General features: G+C 43.8%; 1 protein-coding gene across 4 annotated transcripts in view; it reads left to right on the top strand.

Moving 5' to 3' along the window:
• MACROH2A1 (macroH2A.1 histone) overlaps nucleotides 1-27,874 on the top strand; it is a 217,957-nt gene that overhangs the window by 62,145 nt on the left and 127,938 nt on the right. The window lies entirely within an intron of this gene.

Raw genomic sequence — 27,874 nt, 5'->3', positions numbered from 1 at the left:
ATTTAAACATGCAGTTTCAGTAAGGCCTGGGTTTTCTACTGTATCAAACCGTAAGCATTATTTTGGAGAAACTGGGTTCTAGAGTTGTGGTTGGAGCTGATTGGGACAGGAAACTGAGATTATGAGCGTGGATCTTTACTGCCCTATCCTCTGGCAGAATAGCCAGTCCCAAATCTGACCAAATTCTTGCTTCAATGAAGTGTCGGTCCCGAGATGGTACAAGGTGCGACCTTTCCCATTATTTCAAGAACCCAGAAACCATGTTCCTGCAGCCATGTGAGAACTGTCACTGCCTGCTATTCTAATAGTTCTATTGGCAATGAGTGGCTCAACCAATCATCTAAGTAAGGCTGAAGGAAGAATGTCTTACACTGCAAATAGTAGGAACCATTGATGTTCCTTCTCGATCATAATTTGCAAATACACATCCGGAAGGTATATGGAGGTGAACAAGTCCCGGCTGTTTATCATCGGGCATACTAGTTTGTAGAATGGCCATCTTCAACTGCATGGTTTGAAGCCAGGAATGTACCTTCTTTAGGTCTAACTCTGGTGTATAGACCCTAATGACTTTTGGACTAAGAACAGATTGGACTAAATTCCTTTGGCTTGCTCAACTTGAGGCATTCGAACAATGGATTTTCTGTCCCATAAAACACAAATTCCTTTCCATAGTGCTTTGTACTTGATCGGATCGCTGGGAACAGGAGTCTGGAGTAGATTCTAAGAAGTCTATGTGATAAGCTCTATTGACTATGTTCAACCCCTATTATCGGAGATGTTTTTCTCCCAAGCCTGGAGAAATCCTATGATTCTTCAACCCATCACCTCGGGGCTGACAAAGAGACAATCATTTACAGGACTTTTGGAAGATCCAGTTTGCTGAATGGTTCTTTGCTACAGACTTCTTGCTTTGGAATGTCTTCCTTCCCTTCAGAAAGAAGATCGTCAATACCTATTTGGAGATCCATAAGAATAATGACCCAAGACCTTAAAGATCTTTAAGATTCCTCCTTATTGGGCAAGGTGTGTTTCCTGTACTTAAACACCTTCAGAATCATTGTATCCATGTGGTCCCCAAATAACCTATTCCCATCAAAAGGAATTCTTAGCAGGAATGATTTTGCTCATTCATCTGCATTCCAGCCTCTCATTCAGAGATTCATTCTTGCTAACAATGGAGTCCCTGCTGTCATTGCAGTAGCTCTCAGCAAATCTGAGGATACATCAGTTAGAAACTGGGTCTCTTGGTCTATTTGATTAGAAGGTCAGACGGCTCATGCCCTCCTGAATGCAACTGCAAGATTTTCAAAGTCCTTCACAAAGGACTGTGCTGTATATGGCAAGAAAATACCAGCCTTTTTCAGTGCATTATCCATTTTCTTGAAGAACAGTCCTCTGTTTTTATGGCAGATCGACCATCCAGTGTTGCCAAAATGACATCCACCTTCAAACTATGCGGAACTCTTTCTTCCAACTCCACCAGTAAATATGTTTTCTCTAAAAATCATCGTACAATAGCTAGGTCCACCCCTTCCACTCGCCAAATATTAACTTTTTCTTGTATAAAAAATGCATGGCAAAATAGGGTAGCTAACAGAAAAAGACCTATCACGTCCTCCGGCGAGGCAAATGGAGGGAACCACAGTTTGTCCATGATGTTCCCCAGTACTTCAGGTACCTTCTCTTTCTTAATGTATTTGCTTGAAGATGAGGAACTGGGGGTCGCTTTCCTCCAGCAAAAGTCCACCTGAAGTAACCACAGCTCTGCACAAGGCCATACATGGTGAATCTGGCAAGACAAAATAAAAACCAGATGAATGAAGGGCCCTTTTATTTCAACAGTTGCGTGGTGATTTGCATCAAGGGAGTCAACACTGTTTCATGATGTTATGAAATCAAGCGAGAGAGAGACAAGGAGGTAGGGATTGAAAATAGAGCTGAAAATTAACTAATTTTAAAATACAATAATACATATTCAATAATATACAACAATAATAAATTTAGATTTCATAAGTATATGTATAGAATGTTATTATATGTTAAAAAAATATATATATATTTAGAATAATTATTGGTTTAGTTCAAATTTGCAAATGAATGTAACTTGATTTCTATTTAGAAAATAATTGAATTAATTTAAATTAATGCTAAACTTAACTTTTAGTCATCTTCAATACAAAATAAAAAAGTAAACTTTTTAATTTAAGTGCGTTTTTGGTTTCTATATTAAAAATTAATAAATTAAGTAAATATTTAAGTAATGAAAATTAAGGCAATAGTGCTGTATCTTTAACGTTTGTTCTACATTTAAATTAAATATATAAACTTAATTTACGTTAATATTTATCTTTAAAGTATTTCTACTATTTTTATTATACGTGAATAGGCTTTTAAACTTTCCCCTAGACTTTCCTATATCGAGATCTCCGCCCTGGAGGTGGAGAATTCTGCCTACATGTGCAAAATTACAAGTAGTAACGTTAGATTTGTCAAATAGGCTCCACCCCCTGGGTTCAAGAGATGGAGACATGTAAGCCTAAACTTTGTAGTAATTTACACTTGTGAATAGCCAGAAGTAGTCAATTTACCACAAAGTGTAAGAGTAAACTCACATGTAGATTTACTGTCATGTAATTTGTGAGTCCCCAGAGTGTTTTGCTTAGTGATGACAGGGTTGGGTAACGTTATTGGCCTGAACAGAGGGAAATGTGGCCAAGATTTTGGAGGTCAAATTAACAGCTTATTTTTGTGACCTGAGACATGTTTTAGAGCCCACGTTGATAGGTTGTGTAGGCATATTGTGTACTTTCTCAAATTCACACTATAAGGTGCTAGGCAGAGATTTTGGTTGACAGAGTAATAACATTTTTTGCCTAATTTTCATGTTAATGAGTTAGATAACCAACTGGGTGAGGATAGCTTTTTGGTGCAAGGTATGGTCCTTGATGGGGCTGTGCAGCTTTATGATAGTAGATGGAGGAATTTCTACTGCTATGTAGATTTCTTGGCCAAATGAACAACTTGTGAATCACTTTAGCCTCATTTTCACTTGGATATGCTGCACATTTGCCACTTAAAGGGGCCATCCGATGAATGATATCACAATAGTAGAAACGGACACCCTGTTATTCCTTGAGCAAGGGTAATAATACCATAAAAACAAGTGTTCCACCGGGATAACAATTGAAGCCAAGCTTAATTTTGAGACATGGATTTCGTATTAGCCTTTAGAATAAATCAATGTTGTATTTTCAAAGAAACAATTTATTGCAACCACAATGCAGCTTGGATTTTGTTAATTGAGAAATTGTAAAAGCAATGTTTAGAACATGAGAGTTTAAGTATCCAGCTATGAATGCCAGGGGTGGGCGTAGTAAATGAAATGGACGTTTCAACCCTCATTCAACAAATCCTCTGGGGTCTTCATCGGCACAAAACAATGGTAGTCACAAAACCCTAAAAATCAGGGGCAAATTTCAATGAAAAGTAAACCCACTCACATTTCTTTCTATCACAATAGGCCTCAAAATCCTAGCTGACATCAGCAAACGAACGTTTGCGAATGCCTGTTATTGGCTATTGTAATTGATGCAGGACTGGAGAAAAAGAACAGTTTTTGTTTTCCTCTTCAACAAATGAACATTTTAATGCACAAATATTTCTGGCCTGATCAGTATGTTTTCTTGTCTATATAGCCAGATTTAAAAAAAAATCGGAATAATACTTTCATTTGGTCACATAGAACACTCTACCTTTGAGGTAAGTTAGAATAGATTTGAGTCCAAATTGTCTTTTATGATTGTATCTTTAAAATCAAATAAGGAATTTATTGATTGATTGAGTCTAAATTGCAACATTTGAGGTGTGAGATCAGTTGGAAAATGTTACCACTGTGGTAGGTGAGCTTAAAAAGGGGAAAGAAACATTAACAGAAATCAAAGTCCAAAGACGAACAAGGTCATGAATACATTTTCATACCATAGTAAGGAAACCGAGCTGAATGCCGCGCTGAACATGTTACCCAGAAAAAGTGAGTCAAATGCAAACAAACCGCATTTAAAATCAAAACAATAGAACTGAAAAGTACCTGATGTTGTGTACTTTAAGAGAGTAGAAGTACATTTTAGTTGCCATGTAACTGGTATAGAAAGGTATTAGTTCTGGTTAAGATGTAAGATTAGAAAGATGAGATGTGTGAATGACGAACCCTACGTTTTGAGCCATAGATGAAAAAGTAGGAGACCACTTAAAACAAGCATTGGCATAGCCAATAGTTCTCGCCTTTGGGGCCTTATAAGTGTTTTGCCATGCCGCACTAAGTCCTGACTTTATTCTTGAAATTTGTGAGTCAGTCATTAATACTATTCGAGTAAGACCCGTCGGCATGTTTGGTAATCCTGCCCTAGGTGTTTGAATAGATAACTGCATGCAGGAGTGTGTTTGCATGCAGCTCTTTGATGGCAGTTCTTCGCTCACTGTGCTAGATTACTATTGTAAATTGTGAACTGCACAGTAGTAAAAGGATCTCTGTGACAAAAGCAGAAATCCACAGTGCTATACACATAAAATACACTGCTGTTATCTGCGTGGTACATTTTCTTTGCAGCAGTCATATTAACACTTAAAAATGGTTAAAAAAAAAAAAAGACCTAAAACTGCTAGTTTGTAACCTGGAGAAAATTAAACGAGAATGTGTGGCACTGCAGAGAAGTGTCCAATTCAATAGTCCCGTGTTTTAATCTCTCAGGCTACATTTCTTTTGGTTTGCAATGCCAAGCAAGGACATCTGCAATCTTGATTTAAGAGATCGGCGACTACTTCCTTAGCAAAGGAGTTTACTTACAAACTAAATAGAAAACCCACAGATTTCAATGTTGTAAAACTAAAAGTTACAGGATATATAAAAAGTTTTCCAAGACATGCCCCTTGCAGGAAAAAAAACACACCTGCGGCAGAAAAGCAACCTAGGTTGACGAGCTTTCCATACCTTGGCTCAATGAAGGGTGTGTCCACTAGTACTATGCTCTGCCAGAGACAGTGTTAATGCAGACTGCACTTACACAGTTACAAACCCCCTGATGTGAGTAATCAGACAGAAGCCCACTGGCTTCCCAGTCAGGTGACTGCTGCCCTGCCGCAGCATTCCTTCCCTACTGAAAATCAGGAGCGACCCTCATAAAAACAGTGCCCTGTTTATATACGGCTCGTTCAGAATAGTAAAGTTACCCCAGTATTGGAACTTTCATAGATTCTCATGCTTTGTATCATTCCCCGTCGTCGGAATGGGAGCCTCGGTAACAAAAATATATATATATACATATGTATAACCATAGAAACAAAAGAGAAAAAATAGGCCTAGTCCTCATCTCATTTTGTAGTATATCACCCTCTTTGTGTAAAAGAGCCCAAACTTTTGCCAGGACCAATCAGCACAGCCTCACCCTCTGGAACCTTCCTGAGAGAGCTCAGAGCCTCAGATTTTTCTACCGCACGTTGTGCTAGGGAGTCTCCACTGAACTCTGCTCAGTTTATCAGAATTTTACTTCTGGTTATCTTTATTGCCATCTTTTGTGACAGAATGTCAGAAAAGGAGAAGAAAGCTTTATTCAGATCTTGTGCTTCTTGTGGGAAGAAGAGACTGTTTGTGGAAGATAAGCATGAAAACTGCATATACTGCCTGTACCCGGAACACAAGGCCACAGACTGTAAAATTTGTCGGACCTTCTCGACCAAGACCTTGAGCGACAGAGAGGGTCGCTTGCTGACGTGGCTGCAGAAGCTAAAGACCAGGACGGAGGTCCTCTCTTCGGATGAGGAGGAATCTATCTCTGGTACCTCCTCCAGGAGATCTAAGAAGAGGGGTAGGTCATCTCCCTCCACCTCTGTGGAACCCCCTCTCAAAGCCCCTCACGGGATCTCTGACAGGTCTGAGGAGGCTGGTCCCATAAAATCTCCTCACGGCAGTGTAAAGGAGAGGCAGGGACGGGCTGCTGCTGTGGACGTAGCCCTTAAGGACAAGAAGGAGGTTGCCACATCTTCTCCTCCGTCCCAGAAGGAGAAATCTGTGAAAAAACATGCTGCAGATACTCCTCAGTCAATTCCAGTGAAGAAACCGCGTCCGTCGACGCAGGCTAAAGCAGGTACGTCGACGACGATCTCCATAGTTAAGACTGTTTCCATGGGGTCGTCGACGAGACAGTCAACGATATCTACTTCATCGTCTACGACGGCTACTTTCTCGTCTTCGACGGCGGTGTCGACGACGAAGACCACGTCGACGACGAGTTCGTCGATGTTGCTGACGACGAGTTCGTCGACGAGACCGTCGACGGGTGCTCCGCCGACGATGAAACATGCTCCGTCGACAAAGAAGAAAGCTCCGTCGACGACGGCTCCGTCAACGACTGCTCCGTCGACGACGATTTCAGAACTGTCGACGGCCTCATCGTCGACGACGATTCTAGCCCCGTCGACGACAGTTACCTTTCAGTCGACGATGTCGTCGTCGAGTTCGTCGACGCTGGGAATCCCTTTGCCATCGACTCCGTCGACGGGACCGTCGACGACGAAAAATTCAGGATTTGCCATCCAAAGATTAAAGATTACGCCGGACATGACTTCTCCTAGGCGGGTCATGCCTTTGCCACCATCCATGCTTCTCGAGGACTCGGAGGTGGATGAAGAGGATGGGCAGTATGGAGACGCATACAGCCCTTCAGACCGGAATGTCAAACAGCAGGACACAGATACCGAGGAGTTTTATGGTCCGGAGGTGCAGGAGGGGCGGCAAACCTTCACACAGGAAGTACAACCCCGCTCTCTGAGGCAGGATATGATTGCCTTGCCAGTGGCTTTAGTGACGGATTTGCAACTGATGCTGCAAGACTATAAATCTCGTTTTCCGACATTACCGGATCGCACTCCGGTGCGTCCTTCTACGTCGGTGGTGCCACGTGACATGGCAATGGACTTGCCACCTCTGCCAAGGGACATACCTCGTACCACTTCACCGGTGGTACCCTTAGTGGTTCCCCAACCTTCAGGTTCGGAACCTGCCGATCGAGACACACAAGATGTGGATACGGACGAGGACGACGAGGGACAGGTGATTCCTCTTACAGATCCAGGGGATCCTGATGGGGACCCTGATGATGCGCAGGATCCTGATGCTGTGGGCCGAGAGACAAATATATCGCCTCCAGCAGACATTGGTGGTTTCCATAATTTGATGGAACGGGCATCCAAGAGGTTTGGTCTGCCCCTTACAGTGGAGCAGTCCGACTGCTTCCTATATGACTTTAAAGCTCAGTATAAGAAGTCGGTCAGATCAATTCCCATAATAGAACATGTCTGGGATGAGGGAATTAAGACGATGCAAAATCCAGCGACGGTCATTCCGGTTCTTCCCCGGCTGGAGAAGAAATACAAGGCCCCTGAGGGCAGTCCTGCGTGTCTTCTAGGACAACCTAAGCCGGATTCCGTTATATCACAAGCCGCACAAAGCAAGTCGAAAAATCTGTCCACTCCATTAACCACGCCTCCAGATAAAGAAGGCAGAAGGCTGGACAATGTGGGTAAAAGATTCTCCACCATGGCCAGCTTGTTGGTGCGTGCAGTTAATTCTCTGGCTATTCTGGGCAGGTACGACCGCCAGATGTGGTGTGATATGGAGCCGTTCATGGACCAGCTACCAGACTCGAGTCAAGAGGAAGCCAAGCAGGTTCTGATGGAAGGGGAAAGATGCTCTTCGGAAGTCATTGACTGTGCGATGGACATTGCTTCCACTGCTTTCAGGGCCTTGGCAGGGTCAGCGGTCTTGCGCCGTCAAGGCTGGTTGAAGGCGACCTGGTTTCGCCAGGAGGTCCAGAATAAGATCTTGGACCTCCCCTTTGACGGGGAGATGCTTTTTGGTAAGCATGTGGATGACGCCCTCCAAAGCATCAAAAAGGACACCGACACAGCTAAGTCCTTAGGATCTTTGAACTATCGCAAGGTGCCATTCAAAGGGGCACGTGGTCGGGGGTTTTCTAATTACAGAGGAAACCAACGTCAATATTCCACACAATCAGGACAGTCCTATAAAGGTCAATACTCCGGCCAGCGCCAAGGACAGTCGGCGTCTTTCTCTAGACAGTCCCAGAGAGGACGTCAGAATCGTCAGGGACGAGACAACGCCAAGAGGCAAGAGCGGCCTCCTGGCTCTGGCCACTGTTCCTCCCCTACCACAAACACCGGTCGGGGGCAGGATATCTTTTTGTCTGGACAGCTGGGTGCGTTTAACATCAGACCGTTGGGTCTTGAATATCGTTCAGAGTGGCCATACGTTGGAGTTCCACGGTCTTCCTCCAACAAGAGCTCCGGACGCTCGTGCATCGAAACATCTCCGACTATTACATCTCGAAGCCCACCAACTTATCATCAAGGGGGCGATAGAGCCCGTGCCGCTTTCGCAAAGGGCCAAGGGGTTTTATTCCAGGTTCTTCCTGGTTCGGAAGACCGAGGATGCATGGCGTCCTATACTAGACCTCAGGGAGCTCAACACCTATCTCATCAAGCTCTCTTTCAGGATGGTCACTCTCCAGGATATTCTACGACTACTCAATCCGGGAGATTTTCTGGCGTCCCTGGATTTAGAGGATGCATACTTTCATGTTCCGATCCACCCAGCTCACAGGCAATACCTACGCTTCACAGTAGGCAAGAGCCATTTCCAGTTCAAGGTGCTCCCGTTTGGCCTTCGGTCGGCACCCCGAATTTTCACGAAGATGCTGGCACCAGTCGCTGCTTTTCTAAGAAAGCAGTCCTTGGAAGTGTTCCCGTACTTGGACGACTGGCTCGTCAAGGCTCCGTCGTTCAGGGCAACGTCTCAGGCTGTATCAACTTGCATACGATTGTTCACCCATTTGGGTCTTCAGCTCAATGTGTCCAAGTCGGAGCTGATACCCTCCAGGTCACGGAAGTTCCCTGGGGCTATTCTGGACACGAAACGATGCACGGCTCGTCCGTCGGAGGAGCGTCAGGGCAAACTGACCACTTCCGCTCGTCAAATACTGCACAAGAGACATGTATCGGTTCGACAGTACAAGTCCTTGCTCGGATCAATCTCATCCTGCATACCTTTAATACCGCATTGCAGGCTTCACATGCGTCCTCTACAGGAGGAGTTGTCAAACAATGGCGCCAGGCAGAAGGCTCGTTCAACGACAGGGTGTGGATAACGCCTGCCATGCGCAAAGCCTGCGAATGGTGGCTGGTGAAGGAGAACATCGCAGGAGGATTAACGTTCCGGATCCCTCCTTCTCCTATGGTGGTGACCACAGATGCTTCCCTAGAAGGATGGGGAGCTGTCCTCCAGGAGCTTCAGTTCAGCGGTCACTGGAGTCCAGCAGACAGACTACGCCACATCAATCTCTTGGAGCTGAAGGCCATTCACTTAGCCTTGCTGGCGTTCCTTCCCAGACTTCAGAATCGTGCAGTGCTGGTCCGCACAGACAACACGACGGCCATGCACTATACCAACAAGCAAGGGGGAACAAGGTCGCGGACTCTGTCCAAAGAAGCTCAGATGATCTGGGATTTTGCGATCTCTCACAAGATCACTCTGCAAGCCGAGCACCTAGCAGGGTGTCTCAACATCACAGCGGATGCCCTAAGTCGACAGACAGAAGTGACACACGAGTGGGAGTTGGATCAGGCCACGCTGGAGACAGTGTTCAAGAGATGGGGTACTCCGACCATAGACCTCTTTGCGTCCCCGGAGAACGCCAAGTGCCAGTTTTACGCAAGCAAGGTTCCCCAGCCAGGGTCTCTGGGGAATGCCCTTTCGATTGCTTGGTTCGGCGCATTTTGCTACGCCTTTCCTCCAATTCCCCTCATTCCTCGAGTTCTCAGGAAAGTCAGGGCGGAACCATGCAAGATGATTCTCATTGCTCCAGCATGGGCGCGACAGTTCTGGTACACGGAACTCCTGCTTCTCTCCCAGGATCGCCCGATTCGCTTGCCACTGATTCCATCTCTGTTGTCGCGAGATCAGGGGCAGGTGCTCCATCCGGATCCGGAGTCACTTCACTTGTCAGCGTGGCTCCTGAACACAGAGAATTCCGCCATCTGAATCTGTCCAAGGAGTGCAGGGATGTTTTATCTAAGGCGCGGGCACCAAGCACTAATAAGACCTACAGGGCAAAATGGAAGAGATTTTGTCTGTGGTGCCAGAGGAATAAACTCCATCCTTACAAATCCCTGCCACATCAGGTTTTGCCTTACATCCTGTCTCTGGCTAAATCAGGTCTGGCGCACTCTTCGATCAAGGTACATCTGGCTGCCATATCCCGCTTTCGACGGAAGACATCGGGGCCATCTCTATGGTCCACAAGGATTGTTAAGCAGTTCCTTAAGGGGTTATTTCGGATGTTTCCTCCGGTCCGACCACCCCCTCCTATCTGGCAGCTTAACCTAGTACTGGCTCAACTGAGCCTATTCACAAGGCGGACTTGAAGTACCTATCGTGGAAACTAGCCCTTCTCTTGGCATTAACTTCAGCTAGGAGGGTTAGTGAACTCCAGGCTCTCTCTATAGTGGAGCCTTTTCTGCAGTTCAAGAGAGATGTGATGATTTTAAGAACCAACCCAAAATTCATCCCGAAGGTGCCTTCGGAGTTTCATTTGAATGAACCCTTAATTTTGAACTCCTTTTTTCCGCGTCCTTCCACACAAGCGGAACGAACTTTGCATTCTTTGGATGTCCAAAGATGCCTGAAATTCTACCTCGAGCGCACACGCTCTTTCAGGAAGTCTACTCAGCTATTTATTGCCTACAGTGCACCACGGAAGGGGTTGCCGCTCGCCAAGAGTGGCATTTCCCGCTGGATCTCCAGTGCAATTCAGTACTGTCATCAGGCTGCGGGCAAACCTTTGGATAAAAGGGCCCGGGCTCATTCTACGAGAGCGATGGCGTCTTCAGTGGCTCTCTTTGCTGGAGTGGCGATCAAGTACATTTGCAGGGCAGCAACGTGGAGCAGTGTACACACCTTCACGAAGCACTACTACCTGGAATCGGTGGGACGAGCTGACGCTGCGGTTGGTCAAGCAGTCCTCCGGAATCTTTTTCAATGAGAGGTGAGCTTTCCCTACAATCCCTCCATCCTGGTAAGCACATTTGGTTTCAGTAATGGTTGTTTATCATGTACACTGAGATGATCTTGTAAAGCCATGTGTTTTCCGAAATGTGCTTGTCGTGATTTACTGCTTGCTATTCTGATACAAAGCATGAGAATCTATGAAAGTTCCAATACTGGGGTAAGAAAACAAGTTACTTACCTGTAACTTTGGTTCCCCAGTATTGGTAACTTTCATAGAGTCTCATGCGCCCACCCACCTCCCCTGGGAAAGCTCTGCCGGTTTACTAAGGTAGTGGCTGTTGGCACAACGGCTATGAAAATCTGAGGCTCTGAGCTCTCTCAGGAAGGTTCCAGAGGGTGAGGCTGTGCTGATTGGTCCTGGCAAAAGTTTGGGCTCTTTTACACAAAGAGGGTGATATACTACAAAATGAGATGAGGCCTAGGCCTATTTTTTCTCTTTTGTTTCTATGGTTTACATATGTATATATATATATATTTTTGTTACCGAGGCTCCCATTCCGACGACGGGGAATGATACAAAGCATGAGAATCTATGAAAGTTACCAATACTGGGGAACCAAAGTTACAGGTAAGTAACTTGTTTTCTTATAGTGAAGTGACATGAAGCAGCACGTGGGACCACAGAGGCGATGGAAGGGCAAGTCAATCAAATAAGCTTCAATGAACGTCATCATTTGGAACTCAGAATTATAATGCCTCCATGTTACTGTAAGCATCTTTTTGTGCTCTCCATAAGTTGCCCAAAGACGATCTGCAAACGTCTCTGAAAATATTTAAGCTTTGGGTGGCGCTGAAGAAAAGGATAAACCGCGTTTCAGCCCAAGCATTTTTTTCGCTAATTGGCACTGACTATTAATATTTACCGTTCACTGTATAATCATTCACTTAAGCCAGGGCCACGGCAGCCGTTTTCAGGCCTAGTGCTCCACAATTGCAGCTCTTCAGTCCGGCCCCAGCGAGGCTCGAATTACCCAAGTGATATTTCCCGCAAACATAAAAAGAAATGACTGATTTGGAAAGTGGCACGGCTCACTTAGGAATTCAGCACAGGCCTCAAATGCCGGAGCTTGAAGTATAACTAATGCGATCTTTTCCCTCTTTGTTGAATTATCAAGCATTTCAGAACAAATGCTTGTAGACGGGATTCCTAATGCCCTGATTGAATGAACACCATGTAGTACAGTGCATGGGTGTTTGTGTCCTGACCTCTTCAGCAGGTGTTTTTATTGTCCTGTTGTTCCACTGTCCAGCGAGCTCCTTGGTGAAGGCCTTTTAGGTCTGGCTTGACAGCGCAGCGATCTGATCGTTCTATTGTTACAAATTCTTGTAAAAATGCATTATGTGAGCGTCCACTCCGCCCAGAGGGGTATTTCCCTCCAGCTTCATGCTATTGGCTGGATGGTGTATAATTCCGCCTATGGAATACTTGCATTGTAATGTGTGAGGGACTATTTTACAGTCCCAAATGTACTGGTGATCATCACACATTAAATGCACTACCTATTAGACACATTTTACACAGAAAACTTTTTTGTTTACAGTACAGCAGTCTTCTAAATGTTTAACTCGTTGTTCAAAATACAAGCCAGGCCTATTGGTTTTACCAATGCTTGTTGAATTTGCAGCGTTCCTCTGTACCATGCAGTTATACAGTCATATCCAGTGAGGTGATGCAGCCTTGCGGCTAGCACTGAAAAAGGAGCCTATAGACCCGGGACCTGATTACCCGATTCTGCCTTTATGAAGGAATTTTGCACCTGAAGTGAAGAGATTTTGCACTTTTATTTACACCAGTAGCGTGATAGGGGACAACATCTGCATGAACTGACCAGTTTCAAAAACTCCATTGGCATGGTCAGTTAATGCAGGTGTTGCTGTACAGCATCATTGGGTATAAAGCCTTAGGGCTAGAGCGGTCGAACCCGAACTGGGGAACCGGTTCGATTCTCGGCAGGGACACTCAACCCACTCTGTGATTCTGGGCAAATCCCTTAATCTCCCCGTGCCTAACAAAATTAATGTGTCCGTCTGTAACCCAACTTATGCTCATTTAAAGCGCTTTGATACCTTCAGGTCGATTTAGCACTATATAAATCCCCACTCTAAAATAAATATTTATATATTATCTGAACCTGATGACATCTAAGTTATTGCCACTTTTCCTTCTCAGGATTTAATGTAAAAAAAGAAGTGATTCTGAGCAAGTCACCGTATCTTCCCATGCCTGAAATTGAAAATATATGTAATGTAAATATGTTTAAAACACCTTTACAATGCACTGTCTGTTACTGCCAGTCCTTCCTCATAACACTCAGAAGCCAGACTGCATAAATTATCAGGTGTTTGCTCATTTGAGCTACAATGTACAGATATTGCCTACATGGCACATTGCAAACAGTGCTTTCTGAACTAAAATATTAATGATTTCCATAGGAACAAAATGGACACATTAGTTACCGCTAATAATATGTAGGCTGATGCTAAATGGTTCCTCGGTGCCAGTTAGTTTATCTGATTTTGGATTGAAATGTACCCCAACCATCACACTGTTATGTGTAAAGCATCAAATGTTTGAGACGCTCCTGCCATAACAATTTCTCTGTAAAGCTATTTTACTCTTGTGGGCGCTACATCTGCGTCATATCAAATACCTGAAATAAAAGAGCGAGTCTATCTCTTTTCGTCTAAAAATGCTGACAGCTGTGTAGCATGTAAGAATAAACTCCCACACAATGAAATGTTTCCTATAATCATGTGTGAACGTGGCCATTGTAGGAGACAAACCGAGCGCTGTGAGAAATGCCAGGAACGACCAAAACAAGCACGCGCGCCTCGCGCTGGCAGCAGGGTGGAGGGGAGAGAGGAGGGGGCCTGCGCCTATTTCCCTTGCAGGAGCGAGCAGGAACCATGTGCCAAAGCTCGCTCCCGCAAGGGAATCGCCAAACGTGCACACGTTGCCATTCAAAGCAATGCAACGCGTGCACGTTTTTGCCTGCAAAAGTGAATCGATTGCTAAAGGTCTTCCAATGCAGCGCAAGCGAGACCTAAAAAGTAGTGGAAGAAGCAATCAGTAGGGATTTATTTTATTTTGGGGTTAGAAGGAATTGAATGTAAATATGTAGCTGCAATCCCATATTTTACATTATTGAGACAGTTGGACAGTGTCATTTAAACAAGCTTTTAAAAACAAACGGAAAAGAAAGAGAGAGAAAGATGCAATTACTGTGTGTGGAAGTGATTACATGTGGCCATGCTACTGAATTGAAACTGCATTATGTAGTGCTTTCTACCTCTGATGAGGCGTTGAGGTGCTTTACGGCGAGTACCATGCTATCCGGGAGCCTAAAGTTATTGACGGTCCATTGATTATTGGCATTAGTTAGTCTTGCATGATAAAGGAAATCATTCCTTGCATGTACTCCAGTTACTTTGCAACACATTAATGACTTGGGTGTGATCTTTAGAGTAGGCTGTGTGAGAAGCAAAATCTTGTTGGATTCATAGATATCGTTAGGTTGAAGGGATATGGTTTGAAAATAAAAGGAAAGATTAAGACAAACGGGCATCTGATTTAGAGTAGTCTAGATACATATGAGGCATGCATAAGGTAAAATAACACAAAGTCCATTCAAAATAAATAAGGGAGAGAAAAATTAAAAGTTTAATTTGTCAACTTTTCGTTTAGGGTTTTAAGGAATATAGCAGGTGGAGATTTTTTTGATAGCATGCAATCCGTGAGTGAAAACCTGTAAAAACAAAAAAAAAAGTTTCAAATCCTACTCAAAGGAATGTGGCTTTCATCAGACAGATGTTTGCCTCACTGCAATAACCAAGCCCAATGCTTGGTAAGACCCCTTAATGAGGGAACGGCAAGCAGTGTGACATTTAAGCGCATGCCAATACCCGTAATCTCAGATTGACGGCACCATCATCGCCCCACTGCATGTAATGCAAGCAATACTTTCATCCCCAGAATCACCTTATGGGTACCTACTAAAGCAATATATTCCATACCATAAAGTATTGCTACAGTTTAGGCAAACCATTTTACACCATACACAAACTAAACATATAATTAAAACATAAATGAAAACATCTTAAGTAAACACAATTCAAAATATAAGAAGGCGCTAGATAAACAGTTACATCAATCATCCTTTGTAAATTCAGTGATATTACTGAGCTGTTAACTACGTGGTTTGAAAGGTACTGTTCCCCTGCGTTCACCTGAAGAGCACTGGGCCCTACAGGACAAAAACCATGTTCTGTAGTATGGATATGTCAGAGGTCACCTTGATCCTTTAGCTTCCACCTTGTCTGTCTGGTGATGGAAACTGGGGCAGGAGAATTTAAACTAAAAGTAATTTTTTCAGAGGCTACTAGGCTCAGGAGAATTCCAGAGGAGTAGGGCGCTAACGCCTATCCACGCTGTCAGTGTGTGCATTCAGAATATAGCCTGCTATCCCCACTCATCGATATATATCCTTATGTGGTATCCAAGTTAAAGAAGGAGAGCTAGCACTGATAGGTACTTTAACCTTCATTGCCCTAGGTGCTTTGACCTCAGCTGGGCTGGGGTGTTAGAGCTGTGCCAGACACCAACCAAATGCCTTTTTGTTTTGCATTTAGTCTTTGTCAAAGACTTTGGGAAAACGGTGTTAAAGTTGACTAGATGGTGTAAAGAAATACTTGATTGGAAGGTAAAAGCAAAGCTTCCTAAGGCCGATGGTGGGAGTCGTGGGAGATGTCTGACTGCAAATCCTGCCACTACCTCGGGCTCATGAATGGTGAATGGAAAGCAAAACAATCATTAGTTTGGCCAAAAGGTCTGGTTTTTGCTGCCTGCCTTCTGGCAATTTTTGTTTTGTGACGGTTGTTGTAAGAGTTTATTGTTCAAAAAGCTGCCAGGCCTTCATCAGTCTAGGAAAAAAAAAAAAACATCGGCTAAAGGCAAAAATCTTTTTGCTGTGGCAGAAGTTCCTTAATCTATTATTGAGGACTTAGCTGAAAAAGTTCCGTTAGCAATGAAAACAAGCATTGGCATAGTCAATAGGTCTCGCCTTTGGGACATTATAAGTGTTTTGCCATGCAACAGTTGATGTTGCACCAAGGATATTGAGGAGATTAAATACTTATAATGTCGGGCGGTGCTTGATGTGCTTAATGTTATGAAAATCGGGCAGTGCTTGATGTGCAAGAATCTTGCCAGACTGCGCTCCTCATTTTGTTCTTTCCTCAATTTTGTAGCTTTTCTCTTTTGACCCATGCCACGGGTGGAATTCTGATGGACAAGAGCTAGCTTTCGCCGAATTTCAGTTTTGAACTGAACGTAGTTTGCCAGTTCTTGGAGAGACACAATGCATATTTTCTTAATAGCACTGACTGGCGGTAAATCAATTACCAGACGTTTCTTCCTCACCTGCTTTACCGGTGAGGTCATATTCGGGCTTTAGTGTTTGTGGAAAACCTCAGAAGCATCGGGGATTGACCCCTCCCCAAAGAGCCGACAGTGCCACAAAGTCATAGGAGTGCAGACACTGTGAAACACAATTGGAAAAAACCTCTGCAGAACAGTACGGGCCATGTAAATGGCAGAAATGCACTGTACAATTACCAATAACATAAACTAGAAGGATCTGTGCGTCGCCGTCACCAAAACCCTGCACAAGTAAATACCGCGCGCTCAAATCCACCAGCCCGAAATATTAACGCGCGGCCAGGGCCCAGGAGGGGCTGGCGGTGGCCAAGTCCTCGCCACCGTCAAATGCTATTGGTTTCTGAAGCTAGTTGGACGCTGCGCGGCGCTGACTGCCTGTGGACCGATGTGACAACATAGGCACATGAGAGCAGCACCAGGATTGTACGCACACTGCTGATTCTCCAGTAGAAACAACCAGAAACCAACCTCCGATCTGTGAGGAATCTTCAATGTTGGGGTGTGAAGTTACCTGAACTTCATTGTGCTGCGAGTCCATACAAATGGAAATATAGCACTACAATAATATCTCTGACATAACAAAGGTTCTCTTGCAGACTCTATGCCACAAGTATAAGCAGGGCGGGTTCTCAACTATCTACTATTTGAAATGAAATATTAAACTCCCTGCATGTTCACAGGATGCACAATCAGCACAAAGTTAGAAACGGTCCTTCCCTGCCTTCTGCTTCTACCACGAGAAGCAGGTACTTTATCAATCTGAGAGCAGTTTGTCTCTCGTGTCCTGTGCAAGTGTTGGTATTTAATACTATACTTTAATCCTTAAACTTGGAAAAGAATGGAACACATGACAGTCCCTCAATTGATGCAGAACAAGAGGTAGCAGAAGCAGCAAAGGCGGGTATGAGGACAACAAGCTCGCAAGTGGTGCGCGCGCACCACAGCGACGATCTGTTTTCAATTATCGCGCCCGTGTCTGGGCACGATAATTGAAAACATATGTGGCCTGTGCGGGTAACCGCAAGCAATAGGCCGTGGGCGGAGCAAAGGCGGGACATGCCCGCCTTTGCCCAATTGCGTGCTGTCTTTCTTAGAAAGACGCACGCAAAGCCCAATAGCCTGGGAGACAAACGAAAGCACACACGTGTGTGGTGAGCTTTCTAAAGCCCATTACTAAAAGTCGAGCAAGCAGCGCATGCGCGCTGCTCTAGGCTTGACCTAAAAATAAGGGAGACCTTGTTTTTAGTGTCAGGGCTGTTCCCCTTCAGAGCCCTAGCTTCTTTTTAAACATACCATGGTCAGTCACTTCATGGCTCTGCGATTCTGATGTGGAAAGTCGCGAAAGGTACTGATGTCAGCATGCCAGAGTGGCTGTTATATTGATGACGCAGACGTCGCGATGACAACGTACGCAAAGTCGACCGATGCCGCTTACTGGCGCGCAGGGGTACTGCAAAGAAAAAACGTATGGATCCAGCCTGACGCTTGGCAGTTAAAAGGCAAGGAATTTGTGGCTACATCATATGTCTACCAGATAAGGCGTTACCGAAGGTAAGTAACTTGTTCGTCGCTTACACATTCTAGATTTAGATCCCAACTTCAGTAAGTCCCATGTGATGCTAGTGGGCTCCAGTTCTGCTGCAACTCGTGTTTCAAGTAAAGGAGGATATCATCAGTAAGTATGATACATTTTTCTATTTAGGGGTGATGTTTGACTCCTTTAAATAACTGGGCTGCACTTTTGTCATCCAAGAGACATAATGTTTCAAAATCAGTTTGTGCTTCTTTCCAATTTTGCTTCCAGGCCGGCTAATAAGCTATTGGAGGCAATGGTTAAGATCTATCAGGCTATGTTTGGAGCCATTGCCCCCTACAGCAGGGGATATGTAAATACATAATTTGTCCCTGCAAATTGTGGAAAATCCTTTCTTGAGACTTATGTTATTCCTATGACATAGCATTCTTCATTTGCAGCTCGCCAAGAACTGAGTTTAGAGTATATTTCAGACTTGTTACCTTTGTGCTGCCTATTTCTTTGGCTTTCAGGCTGGACAAAATCGGAAAGCAGACTGAATAGAGCAATAATTAGGGACTGATTACGTTTAAATTTGGTATCTAAAATTTCCGGTTTGAGATGCATTATGTCCTCTTTCAGAGAATTGGGGTGTCCTGAGTTGTTTTAGAGCTCTGGAAATATAGTACAAACTGATCTGGCATGGGTTACACACACTTTTCTTTCTCAAATCAAGCCTATAGAGTAGCCACAGATTTGATCATAAACTCTGTAAGAACCCCCATTATGCTGAAAACTTTACCCTCTATTGAACTTCCTAATATTTTGTAGAAAGAATAACCATTTTTATTTAATAACTGCATAGGATGAACCTGATTCATTGTTTAATCGCATACCACAGAGAATGCTCTCGGGTTTCCACTATAGGCTCTTGTGGATGTGTCTTGGTTTCTCTGTAAGATACTCTCATTATTTTTTATTTTGTACTTTTTAAAAATAATTACGTAAAGATTTTAGAATTCCCTTGCTTAAAGAGAAACATTTTACCAGGCTAGACCTGCCTTGCTGTATTTACATTTATTACCTGAGCAACGAACATGTTTCTATTTGGATTTTTGTTTTTTACTGTAGCTGTTCAGTCAGTCACTGTATTCGATTCGAATAAAGCAAATCATAAAAGTACATAAAAAAATACAAATATACCAAGGGTTGGGCCACCAAAATAGGCAAATGGTGCCTTATAACATCTCATACATATGAATGAAATACCCCTGATAAAAACGAAGCGACATAAAAAGTGACAGTGGGTGAGTCTAAAAATTGAAGATGCAGTAAGGCATGTCCGACTTGTGTAAAATTCATTACCAAAAACAACAGGCGAATAAACTTCAAACGTAATCTAGAAAATTGAGGGCATTTACAAACAAGGTATCAAACTTGGCAGCATGGTCACAAGTGCAAAGCAGAGGCTTGGAGGCCTTGTGCCAGCCCACTAGTAACTGAGGAAGCAAGTTCAGGCAAAAATGAGTTAAAAGTGGTCTGCAGTGAACTGGCATGTCAAGCAACAAGCATGGTTCAGTGAGATTCAGAGACTTAATATTATAGTGCACAAGGGAACTTTTAGACATTGCACTCATTGTCATAAGCTCTTAGCTTTGCATAAAAAGGCTTGCTTGACCCAAAGAATACCTGTCTTGGAAAAAGATTTTGAATCTGAGAATAGCTCTGGTTTACCAAGGCTGCTGAAGGTGCATTTAATGCAGGATGACCAAGGTATATGGAGTCCATTTTCCAAGTCAAGGCAGATTCTTAAGATCCTTCTGTTAAATTCTGATTCCTCCTTGATCCAGAGTGACAGCCATAGTATCAGCAGGCAGCACTGAATATATAATTGGAAATATAGCCAACCACCAGTTCCTCATGCACTTGCTCAGAGTTTGGGACAACCTCAGGACCTTTCTCAGGAATTTGTTTTCCGCCACCTGATTTAGTTTACAATCCTTGTAGCCCCAAATCTAGCAGACGAAGTTCGAAGTCGGGATGCATTTAAATTTGTAGTGATCAGTAGTTGATCTAATATGGGGGCAACCGAGCCACCTTGAGAACTCTTCAATGCTCTGTGATACTCTATTAAAGGACTGAGCCTGGGTGTTGAGCAAAAATTGCCAGTTCAATTTAGTGTCCAATAATAAGCCCAGATAGCGGAATTTATTAGCTCTGTTGATCGTATAAGTTTTAGATTTTGTTTTGGCCGGACCGAGGACCATAATATAATGTTGTGAAAAATTGGTTTTCAGGCCCAAGCCATCCATAAATAAAATAGGCCTGTCTAGCAAACGCTGGAGGCTGCTGACCATGCAAGCTATAGGGACAATATCGTCAGCATATAGCAAGGCTGTACTTATTTGTCATCCACCTTGGGGACATCCATACACTGTTACACTAGGAAGGTATCAAGCTGATTAATATATAAAATAAAAAGCATCGGAGCTATATATAATGTAGCACTGGCACTCACCCCTGGCTAGCTTAAAGTACAGAGAGCACATACCGTTCGGGACGAATCTGCCGAGGGCCTTAAGCCCTGTGTACAAATCGCGCAGGAAAGTTCCAACTGCACTATCCACCCCCATGGACTTCAGCACGGCCCAAAGTTTTGTTCAGTTGACCATGCCGAAAGCCGTGCTGAGGTCCATGAAGGCCAAGTGAATGAAACCCTTAACTGTGGTTAATATATGGAGATTAAGGTTCTGTTCGGTCTTTCCCAGTTCTGGTCTAAAACCACATTGAATGTCTGTCAGAAAGTTCTGCTCCTCGATCCACTCTGGTCAGCCACTTCACCAGTATGCGACCAAGGATTTTAACTTCCGCTTTTGTTAGGGATATTGGCCTTTAGCAGGCTGGATCGTCTCTTTTCCTTTTTTATATACCGGGACAATTACCGATTTTTTGCCTAGAGGGGGGAATATGACTACCAGCTACTGCATTCAGGTGTTGGGTGATGATAGGAGTCCAAAGATCCACATGGCCTTTGCAAAGATATCCAGGAACTTCATCCGGGCCATGAGCTTTCCCAGAGTAGCGTCTTTAACTCCCTCCCAGTCAAAACAAAGGACCTCCAGCCTGCTTGGATGAAAAGGGGAGGGGGAAACCCTCCCTTCTTTATATATAGACTCAAATGGTATACCCGGCTTGGGGGGGGGGGGGGGGGGGGATATTCCAGGCCTGTTTAGGCTGGGCATCTGTGTGGAATAAGGGCCGGTTCACGACCCTCCAGGACACTGAGCTGTCCCGGAGAGAACAAGCAACCGTTAAATCCTCCGCCTCTAGCTGTTAAAAAGGCAGTCTATTTGCATTTATGCCTTTTCTTTTGTAAAAACCAAGTAAAGATTTTATGATGAAGATGATGGTGATCTGTCATCGCACTCCTGGACTGCTTGGGTTGGCAGTGACATCTTTATAAACTTCAGTCACGTATTTATTCGCCATTCACTAGCTCTAAAGGTGTACGAAATTAAACCTGTGTCACATTTATCATGCTTGGGGCTGTGTGAAATGTGTCATTCCACGGTCACTGGTTACATTTTGTATACTAAAATAAACATTATACACAGGCAGGACTTTTGAGTTCAGAATTCTGTGCTGCCTTGCAAGTCCCAAGGAACTTTGAGGTTGAATGTCTCTGCTCAGAAGAGAGAGATGTGTATATATTTATTTATAAGCCAACACACAAGGTTCACGTTCACTTCATTTCCTCTCTTTTATTTAAATGTTTTAAAGTATACTACAGATAGAGTCAGTCAGAGCTAACGGGCCGCTAAAGATGCTCATTTCTTCTGCAGTGCATCACATCCCAGACAGCCACTGCCTCTAAACTCGGTGACTATCAAGAAATGATATTGTTCATGGTGTCATTGTTTTCCCAATCCAAGACTGCCACCACGTTGGTTCTAAATGTGGTAACCCTACTGGAACCGAGATGGGCACTGTCTACTAGGTTTCATTTTATTTGTTATCGCAAGCATATGTCTGCCATGTTGAGGCAGCAGCATGTTTTTTTGTCTACTTGTATTCTTTGAATTTAGCTGCACATGTTTTTTAAAATATGTATGCTTCTTTCATTGCGGTTGTATAAGTGGGCGAATCCAAGAATCAAGCAGTGGGGTAAGGTGAGTGCATGGATGAGCGACAGAGTGCATGTATAATGAAGTAATAGGTGCTTAAGCCAACAAATGACTGAAGGAGGTCTTGGATTTGTAAATCAGACCTATTGGCATTGTCTGTGCTTATTGTGATAACAGGGCACTTTATCCCTTTCTTAGATAAAACATGACTATTGCTTTAACCTTGCAGCTATTCGTCTTTCTTGTCTTTCTGAGTTAACGATTTGTACAATGCTAGTTTTGGTTTAAATGTTTCTGCATCTGGGTTGTATCTTCTCTTTTTTCACTACATTGAGATTGAGATTGACAGAAACAGCCTTTCTAAAATGTTTCCCGTCCGCTGGTGGCAGACCTTGACGACACTTGGGGACATTTGATCCAGATGTGTAGAAATGTTACTTAATGATTTCCCTACATCTGCTGAGACCTCATCATAAACATCAGAAGCGCAACAGCCTCCCCTATGTATAAAATAAACCTTTAGTTCCTGTATAAAAACAGAGTTTAGAATAACCTGTCATTTATAAGCGACGCACAGAGCAGTTATATTCCAGACGCGCTCTCTCTGTGGGCAACAGGTGAAATACCCTCTCTTTTATTCGCCATGAAGACCCGGCATGAAGACCCGGTGACCAGAAAAAAACAATCTGACCTAACTGGTGACATTAGAAAAGGAGGCCTACAAACAGATCACAAGAGCCATCTTCATTTTGGCCCTTTTTAGAACACATTTCTAAATGTTTCCAAAGGTATCCTAAATAACAAAACAGGTGTTAAAACTCCAAATATATTGGTTTAAATGTTTTTGAAAATGTTTTTATATATAAATGAGCAAGAAGGCTATGGCTGCGATATGCTGAATGCTGAATAACACTTTGTTAATAACAATGAGTGAAAAAAATGTTGTTTTTGTAGAACTTGATCCCATAGCTTTCACATCTCAGCACTGTATTCTACAAATTGTACTGTTAACCAGTACAACATAGACTGATGGAAGGGTGTATTGTCATTGCAAGAGTTCGAGACTGACGGGGGTTACAGCAGATGTCAGTGGCAATTGGCGACTGAATGATTTTGTATGCTTTGTAGTGAATACTTTCTAATGATGCCTGAGCGGAGGGCGAGACTTCCCTTGTTGCTTGGCGAGAAAGTCAAGGTGAAGGATGCTCATAACGGCTCTGAGTTGCTGACAAGCTAGGTCACGGAAAACGGTAGGTCAGTATTAGTGGGTGTGCCCAGAGTGTACACATTCTGCCGCGCAACATTCAAGAAGACGACCATGACTGGAGACACTCAATTGCTTTTGCCAGTTGGGCAACGCTACAGGCTATAAGACCAAGCAGGTGGTAGATGGTCCTTAAAAGCATCCCCGCCAGGGATGCAATAAAGCTCAAGTTAGCCAAAACAAGCACTGGTTATAGGGATTGCCGTCTCACTGAATTTGTGTGACTTGATAAGTACAAGGGCTCCAGAAAAGGGATTTCAATGTGAAGAGGAAGGAAAAGACAATGCAGAGAGGACACATCCTAGACTAAGGAAAGATAAAACACTGGAACTGTTGGAAATATGTCAGAAACCTTAGTGCGCCCCAAGGCACAGATAGTTTAAGAATGAAGAAAGAGGGAAGGCACCTGCAGAGGGCAACAGAGCAGACATTAGGAAATAGGGTGAATGGGCCAAAAAGTATCACAGGAAGATGAAAGGAAGGTGGCAATAGATAAAATGAGGTACCGGCAACAAAGAGTCAAAACCTGTAAGAAACAGGGAATGGGGAGAACGACCTAAAGAGACCACAATAGACGGAATCTAAAAGAAAATAAGAAAAAAAACGATCAGAAAACTGCCTTTTATGGCAATTCTGAAACTATAAGAAGGATATCGATTGATTTCCACCAAGGAAGCAACGTATCATTGAAATATGTGGATGGTTTCAGATGCTCCTCAGAGAGACAAGGTGCAAAGAAGGTTGCAAAGGGGAAGTAAAAGAGTTAGGTCGGAGTTCATGAAATGCTTAACTTCCAGAATCTCCTCATCTTAAGAAGGAATTGAACCTGGGCTTTGTCCTTTTACCTGCGTGCTTTAAGCTATGTGCATGTTAGAAATAAATGATGGTGAATGTTGTATTTTGTATTTTTCTTATGAGATATTCCCAGCATATTTCTCTTCCAAAACAGACATAAGGACATTTAAAGTCAGTTTGGGAAGGATACCTGTTAGACTTGGCCCTTTTTGCATAGTCATCCTCGAACTTTTTGCCTTCCTCCTGTTATTTTGTCTGACCTGGTGTTGGTGGTTTTAGGTCTCTGGGTACTTTATCACTGCTATTTAGTGTTAAAGTGCATGTGCTCTCTATGGTAAACGTGGTAAGATTGGTCTACACATGTTTGGTGTGTTTAATTTACCTATCAGTCACTTGTAGATTGGTATCTCATATATCCAGGGCCAGTAAATTGAATGCTGCTGGTAAGCTTGCAGTGCTGCTTGCGCCACCCACCGAAGTAGCCTTTCAAATCTGTCTCAGGCCTCTGCCATTGCAGGGCCTGCGCGCGCAGTTTACTGCCGCTGTGACGTGACCCACAAAGTGGGTGCCACATCTGTGACTCCCCTTTTACTACATATCAGTCTCCCCGAAGGTAGGCCCTAGCTAGCCCTATGGGCAGGGTGCGCTGTAAGTAAAAGGTAGGACATGTGCCTTAACTGTGTGGCATGTCCTGGTAGTGACAAACAGCCATTTTGGTTTCTTACTACTGTGAGGCTGCCCTCTCATAGGAGTAGCATGATCAAGTTTGGTATGTTTGGAATAGTGGTAATAAATGCAGCGTAATGGTGTTCGCAGATTTATCATCGCTATTTTAGAAATGGCACTTTTAGAAGTGGGCATTTCTGTGTGCTATGTGTCTTTATGCCTGCCTGTTGTGTATTGCATGTCCGGCTCTGGATGACAGGGGTTGGGGAGGTGTAGTGGCTACAGAGAGGCTGGGTGAGTCAGCACTTGGCTCAATAGGCTAATCTGCATTTAGAGTAGTGGGAGGAGTAGCATCTGGACCTGAATAGGACTGTGCCTGCCTTACACAATGCTGGCTCCGCCCCCCATGGGGAGAACAAAGGCTCTGGTAGTATAACGGTTGGGGCTGTGACCAGGAGGAACCGCCACGAAGGCCTCCCCCCCCCCCCCTTCCCCCCCTCTCTGTCGGAGGGCCCTGTGAGCTGGCTTGCCTGGGCCCAGCACTAACCTGTGTGGCCTGGAAGCCTGGAGCGTGAGGAGCACCTTTGCCATTTTTGTGCTCCTCAGCGCTGTGCCACACATCGACAAATGTTCACTTCATTGCACACTAGTAATTCGCATCGCTTGTGCTCTGAAGTAATGTTGCCTACTGAAGGGAAAATTGCCAGTGGCAAAGTTATCTGTGATGTATATTGTAATCATTTCTTTATGCTGTTGATGAGGTTTAGGTCTAAGGTGGGCCTGATGTAATTACGATGTGTGCCTATTAGGGTATCCTAAGTAACCCTAAGATGTTCATGCTTGGTGCTAAGTGCACCCTTACCAGTAGGTACTGGTTGGTTTCGCTAACTGTGAATGGTGATGGCTATGACAGAGGCCTGATTGGCCCTGTAATGTATATAATCCCTGTAAAGTCATACTAAGTGCCAGGTGGCACAGTGTATATATATGTGATTACGTTCTAATGCATTTTATGAGTAATACAAAGGCTATTTTTTATATAACCTTGTGTGGAGTTTCTTTTGTGGTGTGCCTAGTGTGTCGCTGCTGTGTGAGTGTGTTGCGCAAACGCTTTACGCATTGCCTCTGGGATAAGCCTGACTGCTCTGCCAAGCTACGAAGTGGGTGAGCAGGGGTTATCTTCAGCGTGTAATTCCCTTGCCTGACCCGAGTGGTAGTTTCTGCCTGGCTTAGGCGCATGCCCTATCCAACTAGAAATCCAATTTCTAACCATAGCTTTCTTCAGTGTGATGAAAATTCATCTCTAGAATGAGTGAGGGTCAGATAGTAGTATGGCGGATGATAAGCATGGATCTTTGGCTCCAGTGGATTTCATACATGAGCTCATGCCTGTGGCTCCTATGGCCAATAATTTTCTGTTAGGCTTTTCACTCTTCGGAGTGAGTCCCACCCGGTGGAGGAATGCAGAAGGAGTTGCCAAGTTTGGGAGAGAGGACATCCCACAGATGCCCTTGCAAGTTCAAGCATGAGTTGCCAACGTGCAGTCGAAACCAGTGGCTGCTACATTAGCACAGTGTACCCGTGAGGGGTTATCCAAGAGAGAACAAGTATCGAAAGGCAGTTTGAGGAAAGGCTCATAATCCAATTATGCTGGAATGGTTAGCAGGGTGGCTGGAATGCTACCTGTCAGGTAGAGTGCTATAAGGATTCAGTGAAGGATTTAGAATACCATGTGACGGTCCAGAGAGAGGAAGATTGACTTGGGATTTGAGGTCTGTGAAAGATCAAAGAACTGGGGTTCAACTTAAGTTAGAGAAAGAGGCTCGGGAAGAAAGGACAATTGGCCCTTTTAGGAATCCCAATACTTATTTGTTCCCCTATGACTGTTGTTCAAGAAATGATGGCTGGATTACTTTAGGTTGATACACCACCTGTCTTGGTCTATGGGGACATCAGTAAAGGATTATATTGAACAAAAAATAATTTATTTGTGACATGCTTCAGTCTAGGCAAGGTAATGCAACTGGTAAGAGAATGTGACATTGTGGCAAAGTGTGATATTTAATCTACATTATGGTTGTTTTTGGAACATCCTGAGAATTTTTACCTCATTGGAATAATGTGGTTTAAATAGCACACAAATCTGAACATGGCCGTACTCATGGGTTGCGCTGAAGCATGTATGCCTTTTTGGAATGACTGATGGCCCTACAGCAAGTTGAGTGATCAGTTTACCCGTTAAGAGTGAACACATACAATCATGGGATGAGATCCTAGAGAGTGAGGCAGAAAAGTAGATACTAAGGAGTAGTGAATTGATGATGTTACCTACTTCTTTTTTTTACATTCTAGAGAAAGATTCATCTTTGACGTTCTAGAGAAAACTTATTCTTTGACGCAGTAAACACAAAATTGGCCTCTGATCCCATTTCGTGGTATTTGCATAGTTGTCAGGTATTGTCTTTAATGAAATATTCCTTGAGTTTTGAATCAACCGGTGGATGGTTCAAAGCCAAGGAAGAGGGACAAAGTAATAATCCCGACCTCATACCCAGATCTTCTACAAAGACAGTAAGCTCACAGAACAATAGGAGAGATAGGAGGCACATTTCTAAGAGATAGAGGGGTATGTGGGGGGGGGGGGGGAGAGAAAAGTCGTTTGATTGGAAAAATACTGCATTTGGTTAAAAATAAGGCTTGTGGGAGGATACAGCTATTTTGCCAGGAAGTGGTAAAGGCAGGACCAACTGAGCAAGCATTGGCATAGCCAGTAGGTCTCGCCTTTGGGACCTTATAAATGTTTACCCATGCAACACTTGATGTTGTTGCACCAAGGATATTTGTATATTACAAGTAATATGTCTGTTTGACAACTCTGCATGTCGAAACACAGACCGAAAGAACCAAGAAGGTGGAGAAAGAAAGAGACTACTGC

The sequence above is a fragment of the Triturus cristatus genome, chromosome 7 (assembly GCF_964204655.1).
Source record: "Triturus cristatus chromosome 7, aTriCri1.1, whole genome shotgun sequence".
In the NCBI taxonomy this organism is placed as follows: domain Eukaryota; kingdom Metazoa; phylum Chordata; class Amphibia; order Caudata; family Salamandridae; genus Triturus; species Triturus cristatus.
This window is presented reverse-complemented; position numbering and strand designations above follow the sequence as displayed.